The sequence below is a fragment of the Manis javanica genome, chromosome 13, assembly GCF_040802235.1.
Source record: "Manis javanica isolate MJ-LG chromosome 13, MJ_LKY, whole genome shotgun sequence".
Classification (NCBI taxonomy): Eukaryota; Metazoa; Chordata; class Mammalia; order Pholidota; family Manidae; genus Manis; species Manis javanica.
In genome coordinates, this window is record NC_133168.1 from 35,851,215 (window position 1) to 35,861,782 (window position 10,568).

General features: G+C 36.6%; 1 pseudogene; it reads left to right on the forward strand.

Moving 5' to 3' along the window:
• The first annotated feature begins 9,140 nt into the window (after nucleotides 1-9,140).
• LOC140845762 (cyclin-G1 pseudogene) lies at nucleotides 9,141-10,267 on the forward strand (annotated as a pseudogene).
• Nucleotides 10,268-10,568: the final 301 nt, after the last annotated feature.

The window sequence follows — 10,568 nt, forward strand, 5'->3', positions numbered from 1 at the left end:
GAAATTAAATATGTGCACTGTGCTACTGTAATAATTTTGTAGCTATCTCTTATGTACTGCTTAAAATACTGATCATCTCCCAGTGAACACTTCCCTCTAGTAAATTGTGCATCACAATAAAACTAATCTCTTTTGGGTTTCACATATTTTTCACTGTGTTTAGTACAATATTGTAAACCTTCAATAACATCTTGGGACCTACACAAAGTGCCACTAGTGATGCTGGAAGGCCCTCAAAGAAGCAGAGAGAAGTCATGACATTACAAGAAAAAGTTGAAATGCTGGGTATGTACCACAGATTAAGGACTGCAGCTGCATTTGTGCATCATATCAAGGGAAATGAATCTAGTGTGAGGATCATCTCAAGAGAAGAAAAGGAAACCTGTGAAGCTGTCACTGCAGCTATTCCAGCAGGCTCAAGAAAAACCTTGCATTTTTGTGAAATATATTTTTATCTCGTATTGAAAATGCACCTTTTATGTGGGTACAGGATTATAATAAAAAAGGCACTTAAAGACTTTAATAAGAGTGAAGAAAAAGCAAAGTCATTATATGAAAACTTTAAGCAAAAAGAAAGATAAGGATTTAAGACTGGAGAATATAGTGCCAGGAAAGGATGGTTTGATAATTTTAGAAAGGGGTTTGTCTTAAAAAGTGTCAAGATAGAAGAAGCATTCTCTGCTGATGGACAGGCAGCAGAAAGTTCCTAGTAGCCATTAAGAAAATCGTTGAAGACAAAATAGAACTGAAGGAACAAAATAGCAGTAGACTTAAACAGACTCCAAAAAGGGACTAGTGGTTACCAAAGGGGAGAGATGGGAGGGCAGGTGGGGAGGGAAGGAGAAGGGGATTGTGGGTTATCATGATTGGTGCACATGGTGTGTGTGGGGTCACTGGGAAGACAGTGTAGCTCAGAGAAGACAAATAGGGACTCTGTGGTATCTTACTACACTGATGGACAGTGACTGCAATGAGGTATGGAGAAGGACTGCATAATAACAGTGAATGTAATAACCACATTGTTTTTCTTGTGAAACCTTTATAAGAGTATATCAATGATACCTTAATAAGAGAAAGAAAGAAAGAGAAAGGGAGGGAGGAGGGAGGGAAGGAGGGAGGGAGGGAGGGAGAAGGAAGGAGAAAGGAAAGAAAGAAAATCGTTGAAGAGAATGGATACCTGCATAAACAGATTTTCAATGCAGATGAACATGCCCTATTCTAGAAAAAACGTCACAAATGATACTTATCAGTAAGGAAGAGATGTGAGCACCAAGATTTACGCAAGGAGGTAATTGGCTAACTCTATTGTTTTGTGCAAATGTAGTTGGGGTTCATGATCAGGACTGCCCTTCTCTAGTTCTTCTAAACCCTGAACCTTGAAGGGGAAAGATAAATGTCAGCTGCTAGTGTTTTGGTTATACAACAAGAAGGCCTGACAATAACTCTTTCTGGATTGGTTCTATCAGTGCTTTGTCCCTGTGTTGGGAAGTACCTTGCTACCTAGGGACTGCCTTTTAAAATTCTTTTGGTATTGAATAATGTCCATGGCCAAACAGAACTCCATGAGTTCAGTACTGAAGGCACTGGTGTGAACTACTTGCCCTCAAACACAGTATCTCTATTCTAGGTCAACTGTTAAGTCTCATTACACATGGGACTCTATAGAAAAGATTGTCAGTGCTATGGAGGAGAACCCCAGTAGAGAGAAGGTCATGAAAGTCGGGAGGAATTACACTTTGAAGATGTCACCATTGTTAAAGTAAAAGCCATGGAATATCAAGCCTGAAGCAATAAATTCTTGCTGGAGAAAACTGTGTCCAGCTATTATGCTTGACTTCACAGGATTTATTACAGAGGCAACCCAGGAAATCAAAGAGATTGTGGATATGGCAAAAATGTGGAGGGTGAAAGGTTTCAAGATAGGGATCTTGGAAAATTCAAGAGCTAGTAGTACCACATTAGAGGAATTAGCAGAAGACAACTGGATGGAAATGAATACTTCCAAACACCAGTGCCAGATAATGCAGAAGAAGATGTAGAAAAGCAAAACCAGAAAACAAACTGACATTGGGCAAAGTCAGAAGGGTTCCACTTATTCAAGACTACTTTTGACTTTTTTAGGACATGAACCCACTATGATATGGGCGCTGAAACTGAAGCAAATGGTGAGGGAAGATTGGTGCTAAAAGAAACATTTTCAGAGAAATGAACAGGGAAAAACAGAAATCATGAAGTATTTTCATAAAGTTACACCAGGTGTACCTGCCTGTCCTGCCTCCCTTTCCACCTTCTCCACCTCTTCTGCCTGTGTCTTCACTGAGGCAGCAAGACTAACCCCTTCTCATCCATCAGTGTAAAGATGAAAAGGATGATTCACTTCCTTGTTAATAGGAAATAATCATCATAATCATGTTGTACAGTTAATAAACTTACCTGTTATGTATATGTAGAAGTGTCTTCATGTGAAAACCTACCAATTGTACAGAGAGGACTGTATGAGAATATTTTGTCATCATCATATCATAAATATTCATCATGTAGGATGTCATGTCCAAGACTTGTATGGAAATGAATAGCCTATCCTTACATAAGCTTAAGGTGAGTGATATTTAATATAAAATCAATAGTGTGTTACTGTTTTATAACTTTGCTTTGAAAGAATTACTCTACAGTATGCCTTTCTCTCATAGTCGGAGACACTATGTTACAAGCCTATCACCACAGATAAGTGCTTTTTAAAAAATGTAATGTTTCCAAAACTATTATGATCATGAGTGTAATACTGTGTGCCATAAAAATTTTATGAATATTTATTTAATACTATGTAGGCTAGGCTACTGTGAAACAATCAGTGTACACTAGGCTAACTAAAATGATCATAATGCTGCCTCTTCATTATGAATGCATGGATTATTATATATGTAAATATAAATTTATTAAATTTTTTTCATTTTTGACGTCTAGTGTAAGTAATACATGAAAGATGACAGCAGTAAGTCCTTACATGTGAATAACTATGCCAAATGTAAATGAATGAACTCACCAAGCAAAAGGCACAAAGTGACAAGATGGATTAAAAAACTAGACAAAGTATATGGTGCAAAAAGGAGACTCATTTCAGCTCTAAAGACACACATAGGCTCAAAGTAAAGGGATGAAGGATGATATTCCAAGCAAGTGAAACCAAAAGAAAGCAGGCACAGCCTGCTTTTTTATATCTGAAAAAATAGATTTCAATCCAAAATTGGTAAAATGAGACAGAGGAAGTCATTCTATAAGGATAGAAAGGTCAAAACATCAAGATTATTACAATCAAATATATATGCCCTTCACACCCAAGAACTGAAATATATTAAGCAAATAATAATTGATCTTAAGGGAGAAATAATAGTAACAATAATAGGGACTTCAATGCCCCATTTTCAGCAATGGATATGTCATCCATACAGAAAATCAACCAGGAAAAATTAGAATTGAAGCACATTGAGAACAAAGAGGCTTAACAGACATATATAGAACATTCTGTCCAACTGCAGCAGATTCTCAGTACATATGGAACATTATCCAGGATAGATCATATGGTAAGACAAAATAAATCTCAGCAAATTTAAAATTACAACCATATCAAATCTTTTCTGACAACAGTGGGATTAAAACTAGAAATCAACAAGAGAAAAGAAGATCTACATATATATGAAAACTGAACAACATTCTTCTGAATATCTAGTGGATCAAAAAATCAAGAGAGGAATAAAAAATTATCTCAAAACAAATAAAAACAATACAACATATCAAATCTTACAGGATGGAGTAAAAACAGTTATGAATGAAAGTTTATAACAATAAGTGGATATATTAAGAAACTAAACAACTAACACTACATCTCAAGGAACTAGAAAAAGAACAAATTAAGCCCTAAGGTAACAGAAGGAAGGAAATAATTAAGATCAGAGTTGAATTAAATAAAACAGACCAGAAAAACAATAGAAAGGACCAATAAAACAAAGCTGTTTCTTCAAAAAGATAGAAATGGCAAATCTTTAACTAGGCTAACTAAGGAAAAAAGAGAGAGGATACAAATAATTGGAAATGAAAGCGAAAACGTTAAAATAGACACTATAGATACACATAGGATCATAAGATTATTATATGCCAACAAAATATATAACCTAGAAAAAAGGGATACTTTTCTAGAAACAATCTAATAAGACTGAATCAGGAAGAATAGAAAATCTGAAAGAACAAAAAGTAAAGAATTTGAATCAATAATTAAAAACCTCTCCACAAAGAAAGCCCCAGTAGCTCATAGCTTCACAATGGAGTTCTACCAAACACTTAAAAATTTAACACGAATCCTCCACAACTCTTCCAAAATATTGAGGAGAAGGGGACATTTCTAAACTCATTCTACAAGGTCAGTGCTACCCTGATGCCAAACCAGGTAAGAATACCACAGGAAGTGAAAACAGTAGACTAAAATACCGGATGAATATAGGTGCAAAAATTCTCAAGAAATTAGCAAACCTAATTCAAAACACATGAAAGGATTATACACCATGAGCAAGTGTGATTTATTCCTGGGATGTAAGTATGGCCCAACATACACAAATCAGTAAATGTAATATTTCACATCAATGAAATAGAATAATTCCATGATCATCTCAATAGATGGAGAGAAAGCAAGTGATAAAATACAACATCATTTCATGCTAAAAGCCCTTAGTAGATTGGGAATAGAAGGATGATACCATATAAGACAAACTTACAGTATCTTACTCAATGGAGAAAGTTTGAAATACTTTCCTGTAAAGTTAGGAGCAAGACAAGAATGCCCACTCCCCCAGCTCTTATTTAATACAGTGTCAGAATTGCTAGCTAGAGCAACTAGGGAAGACAAAGAAATAAAAAGCATCCAGATTGGAAAAGAAGAATTGGAATTATTACTTGCAGATGATATGATTTTGTATATAGAAAATCCCAAAGCGTCAAGCAAAAATTGTAGGAACTAATCAACGATCTCAGTAAAGTTACAGGATACAAAACCAATATGCAAAATCATTTGCATTCATTTACACTACTTGATGAAACAAACAAGAAATGAAAACTCTTTCATCAACAATAGCATAACAAAACTATAAAATACTTAAGAATAAATTTGGCCAAAAGGCAAAAGATTTGTACAATTAAAACAGACTTTGCTGACAAGAAATAAAAGTCACAAGAAATAAAAAGATATGCCATGATTATGGGTCAAGAGAATTATTATTGTTAAATATCCGTACTACCCAAAGGCCTCTACAGATTCAACACAATCCCCATCAAAATAACAAAGGCACTCTTTGCAGAAATAGAAGAAACAATCCTAAAATTTGTGTTCCAATAATTTGTGATACATCAAGATGTAGCTCTATTCATGCTTATCCACTTGTGTTTTTTAAACTTTATAGATGTGGAAATTAATGCTTTTCATCAAATTTGGGGAGTTTTTGGCTTTAAGTTTTTCAAATATCTTTTTCTACAGTTTCTCTTCCCTCCTTCTTAAACACGTTGTAAGCTTGATGTTCTCCACAGGTCTCTGAAGCTCTGCTCATTTTTCTTCACTTGTCTTCTTGTTCTTCATGTTGGATAATCTCAATTAACCTGTCATGTGTTCCCCGAGTTTCTCTCCTGCCCCATCAGACTTGCTATTGAGACAGTTTAAGTGACTCATCACATAGAAGATATTTTTAATAGCTGCTTTGTTTGCTAAGTTCAGTATCAGGGTCCATTAAAAGATAACGTTTGTTAACTGCTCTATTTTCTGTGTGCATGTCACACTTTGGTTGAAAACTGGACACTAGGTAACATTCTACCTGCTTAGGATTTTGATCTCCTCCTGGATGTGGCCGTTGTTGCTCCTTTTTTGCTTTGTTTTATTTTTAATTGTTTTAGTTCTGTAGAGGCTGCTTCCCAGGAGTATGAATACTTCCAAGACTACCCTCAAATTAAAAAAAAAAGTCTTTTCTATATTTAAGTCTGGGCCAGCATACTTTAGCAGTCAGTCAATAACCAAAGGTTTTCCTTAAAACCTTCAGTGGGTAAGATTTTCACCCTTGCACTCTTACATGTTTGGCAAATAATAAATTACAATAACAATAAATTTGGTTTTCTTTTTACACTAATCATTTTAGTTAATGAGTCACAGTTATTGTTTTCTAATCATTAACAGACTATTCTTGGAATGAATTAGTTTATTATTTAGAAATCTCTGAAAGAAAAAGACAGCCTGAATAACTACAAGGTCAAAATTGTGTCACATTAAACACTTCCTTAGCAGTCAAATTTCTCCAATAAGAGGGTTTGAAGCCTTCCTTTGGATCAAAATTTTACTTAATGAGAGGTGATAATAGGAAAGATGTAACCGTGAATTCCAAACCTATCACAGGTAGTTCAAAGTAGGAAGTACAAAATGGCTTTACCTGATCAGTGCTTACCCAGCAGGGGCTAAGGAAATGTGTCGGGCAGGTCTTGAGTTGTGTTCCAAGCCAGATAGTGGGCCAAAGTCAGCCTTGCAAAGGAGTCAAATTATCTTAGTATATGGGAAGAAATATCTGTCTTTGAAAAAACACTAACAGCAGAAGAGAAACTGCAGGTAAGGTTAATAACCCAAGAGAATATAGAAGGAATTTGAGTGGGCCTTAGAATATTTATCCTTTTTGGCCATTCTATTCAGAAGACAAACTCACTGGATAGAGTAGGAAACCCATGAGAATGATGACACAAGGAGTATTTGAAGGACCAACCCCAGCACCTAACTAACTCTGTGATGGAGTGGTATGAAGATCTTATTAATACTTGCCCCATGAGTGGAATGATGGTAGATAAGTGGAGAATGGTAGATAAGTATTACACCTATGTGAATCATCTTGCAGAAATTGTGCACGTGCCTAATCCTTCAAAGTAAATCTATTTACTACCCCATATATGGCTTTCTCCTCTTTTCTTCTTAGTTCTTCATATTATACCTATTCTCAATTTCTTCATGAGAAATAATTACAAAGGTTTAAATGTACCAGTAGTAGTACCAGACGTAGAAGCACCTTGATCCATTGTACTGGCAACTTATGGACACAAGACGGTTATGAATGGGATACCAGGCAAAAACATCCTTCCTTTCTGGAGCTATTCCTATGCAGAAACTTTGAACCCTGCCCAGGAACCCCGAGTAGCTTTGATTTGGTTGAATCATTAACCATCCATTATTTGTGATAAGTGGAACAGGCATTTCACCCATGTGCTGGAAAATGGTAAGTCAGCATGTGCCTAATCCCCCTCGAGTGAATTACCAATTCTGGGGACATTTCTTAATTGGTCAATAATTACATCTCTGTGGAATGTATAGTCTATCTTTCTTTTTCTCCACCTGTGGCAATGCAATTATTCTCACATGCATTTATATCAGAACCTAACTCATCATTTAAGCAGACTCCTCAGGTGAGTAGTTTCATTCTTTCATAGGCACAGAAACTTTTCCCTTCTTTCCTTCTATGTTCTTTGGTTGGTTCTGTAATTAAGTTTACAGAAGACAGAAAAGCAAGAGAAAAACAATTTTAAATACCTACATATAGGAGCACCTTAAGACATTCAGGCAATATACTGAGACTGATATAATGCCTGAGCTGAGGAGAGGGGTGGAGGGGTCTGGGGCTTCAAGGGGAGGAGAAGGATTCACCTGAGATTAGAACAAATGTTTGGTGAATATATGTCTCCCATGCCATGCGGATAAATTTTTCTGATATGAAAAGTACCTTTGGTAATAGCTCTTTTCCTGGTATAGGTCCTCTAAGTTCTTTCATGCAAAAAAGGAAGTGGCAAAAAGCTTCTCATGAGTCTGGCTAGTCTTAATTGCCTTCAGCTCAAAACAATTCACATGCCAATATGGCACATTCTGGGGTGATGTCTTCTGCTCCCATTCAGTCCCATCTTGGAAACTTCCCTAAGAAGTTTTTTGGTCCCAAAATTTGGTTGGCACGTTGCTCCAAATCATGAAATCAGTCTCTTAGCCCTGACAATAGATCAGTTCATTTAAACTCATTAAAGAAGACAGTGATACAGGTTGTTCAGGACATCATGTATTTAATAAGAGGCATTTCTATGGAAGCTAGAGAAAATCAATGGATAATGAGTGGAGCAGTCTATAACCCCAGTTTCTCAGTTGAAGGCAGTAGTGAGATATTTTTGAACTTTGGGATTAACAGTTTCACTTGGGATAAAGTCAGGCAGTGGGAATCTGACAAATTTTCCTGGTTTGCATATTGAATATCTGGTGATCTGAGTGGCTTTGTAGTAACAGGCATGGTCCATAGAAAAGTTGCTGTGGTAATTCCTCTGATGTTTAAAACAGTGTATCCAATTTAACATGTATTCTATAAAAGGCAGGATTTGGTTCTCAGTGATTCCAAATCAGAAGGTTGGGAGAAAATTAGACATGTTAGTTTGGAGGGTTATAGCCAAATATTGGAGGAAACTACAAGAAGTTTGTATACAGTCCAGTTTACAGGTCAAAAACAAAACCTCAAAGACAATGGACAGGACTTAAATCATATCCACAGGGCTGTGGTATAGATTTTTGCTGAAATATAATTTTTTTCTCTACAGTTACAGAGATAATTAAAATAAGACCAATTTGTTTGCAGTATATGTGTAGTCTCATCAACCTTGGCGTGATTATTGACCTAAGTGTAATGGGAATAGATTGATTCTATAGACTCCTTGACAGTCGGCTTTGTTGGAATATGCCAAAAGGAGTCTGAGTTTGACTTTTAAAAATGTCTTCCTTCGGCTCCGACCTGACCCCGAGGTGGGCGGTGTGTACGGGCTGGCGCTGCGGAAACCTCCACCCAGGACGGCTCTCCCTCCCGGGGCCACTCCCCTCTTCCCCGCGTGTGCCCTAGTCTTGTAGGCCTCTTAGATCTAGTATTGTGGGGTGAGGTGAGAGCAGGCCCGGGGAGGGTGCTTATAGCCGAGGAGCCGCAGTCACAAGCAAGATGATAGAGGTACTAACAACTGACTCTCAGAAACTGCTACACCAGCTGAATGCCCTTTAACAGTTGAGATGTCAGCCAAAGGTCTGCGGCTTGAGACTAATTGAATCAGCAAATGATAATGGCCTCAGAATGACGGCAAGGCTAAGGAACTTTGAAGTAAAAGATGTTAGTCTAACTCAGTTTTTTGGCTTTGACATGGAAACGTTCTCTCTAGCTGTGAATTTACTGGACAGATTCCTGTCCAAAATGAAGGTACAGCCTTGGGTGTGTTGGTCTGAGCTGCTTCTATTTAGCTGTAAAATCAGTAGAAGAGGAAAGGAATGCCCCATTGGCAACTGACTTGATCCAGATAAGCCTGTATAGGTTCACAGTTTCAGACCTGATGAGAATGGAAAAAATTATATTGGAGAAGGTGTGTTGGAAAGTTAAAGCTACTACTGCCTTTCAATTTCTGCAACTCTATTACTCATTCAAGAGAACTTGCCATTTGAAAGGAAAAATAGCCTTAATTTTGAAAGGCTAGAAGCTCAATTTAGGGCATGCCACTGCAGGATCATATTTTCGAAAGCAAAGCCTTCTGTGTTGGCATTGTCTATCATTGCACTGGAGATCCAAGCACAGAAGTATGTAGAGTTAACAGAAGGAGTAGAATGTCTTCAGACACATTCCAAGATAAATGGCAGAGATTTGACCTTCTGGCAAGAACTCGTATCTAAGTGTTTAACTGAATATTCATCAAACAAGTGTTCCAAACCAAATGTTCAGAAATTGAAATGGATTATTTCTGGGCGCACTGCATGGCAACTGAAGCATAGTTACTACAAAATAACCCACCTTTCAACAATTCCTGAAATGGTCCCTTAACTGGACTATTATGGCAACGGAAAACTTGGAAGCCCTTCTCCACAATCCTGAGTTATGGATTCCATAATAATGTAATGGGTTTAAGCTGTGAGACCTCAAAACATCACAACTAGAGTAGCATTGATGCCCTCAGGTTTGGGAAAACTGCATATTATTCTGAAGTGGAATTATACTAAAATTTGAATTCATCTGTGATGCATAAAATAAAGGGTAAGAGCACAAGTGAGATGCTAATGACAAGCCTGTCAAGATAAACTGTGAATCTTCATTTCTAACATTGATCCAACTTTGTATATTGGGTCAATATATTGCATTTAGATTATATTAAAAATGGTGACCTACTTAATTTAAAATTTAAATTTATGAGGCTTATATCAAAACCAACATGTCAGAAAAGAACTTTTAAGGTATAACGAGTATTACTATTTTAGACAGTAAAAGTGGTTTGTTGTCACCGATAAAGCAAGTAATTGACTATCCAGAAATGTGGACTTCATTGCTACATAGGAATTACATTTAAATTTGAGAGCTTTTTATATAAAGTAAAAAACTGCAGACCTAGTAATCTTGACATATTATCTTCAATGTTTTTTTCTAGAAAATAGGTAATGTTTGTATCCATGACAAATTTTTATACAAAATCTGCCTCAATCTAGTCCTACCAACAAAATTTGTTTT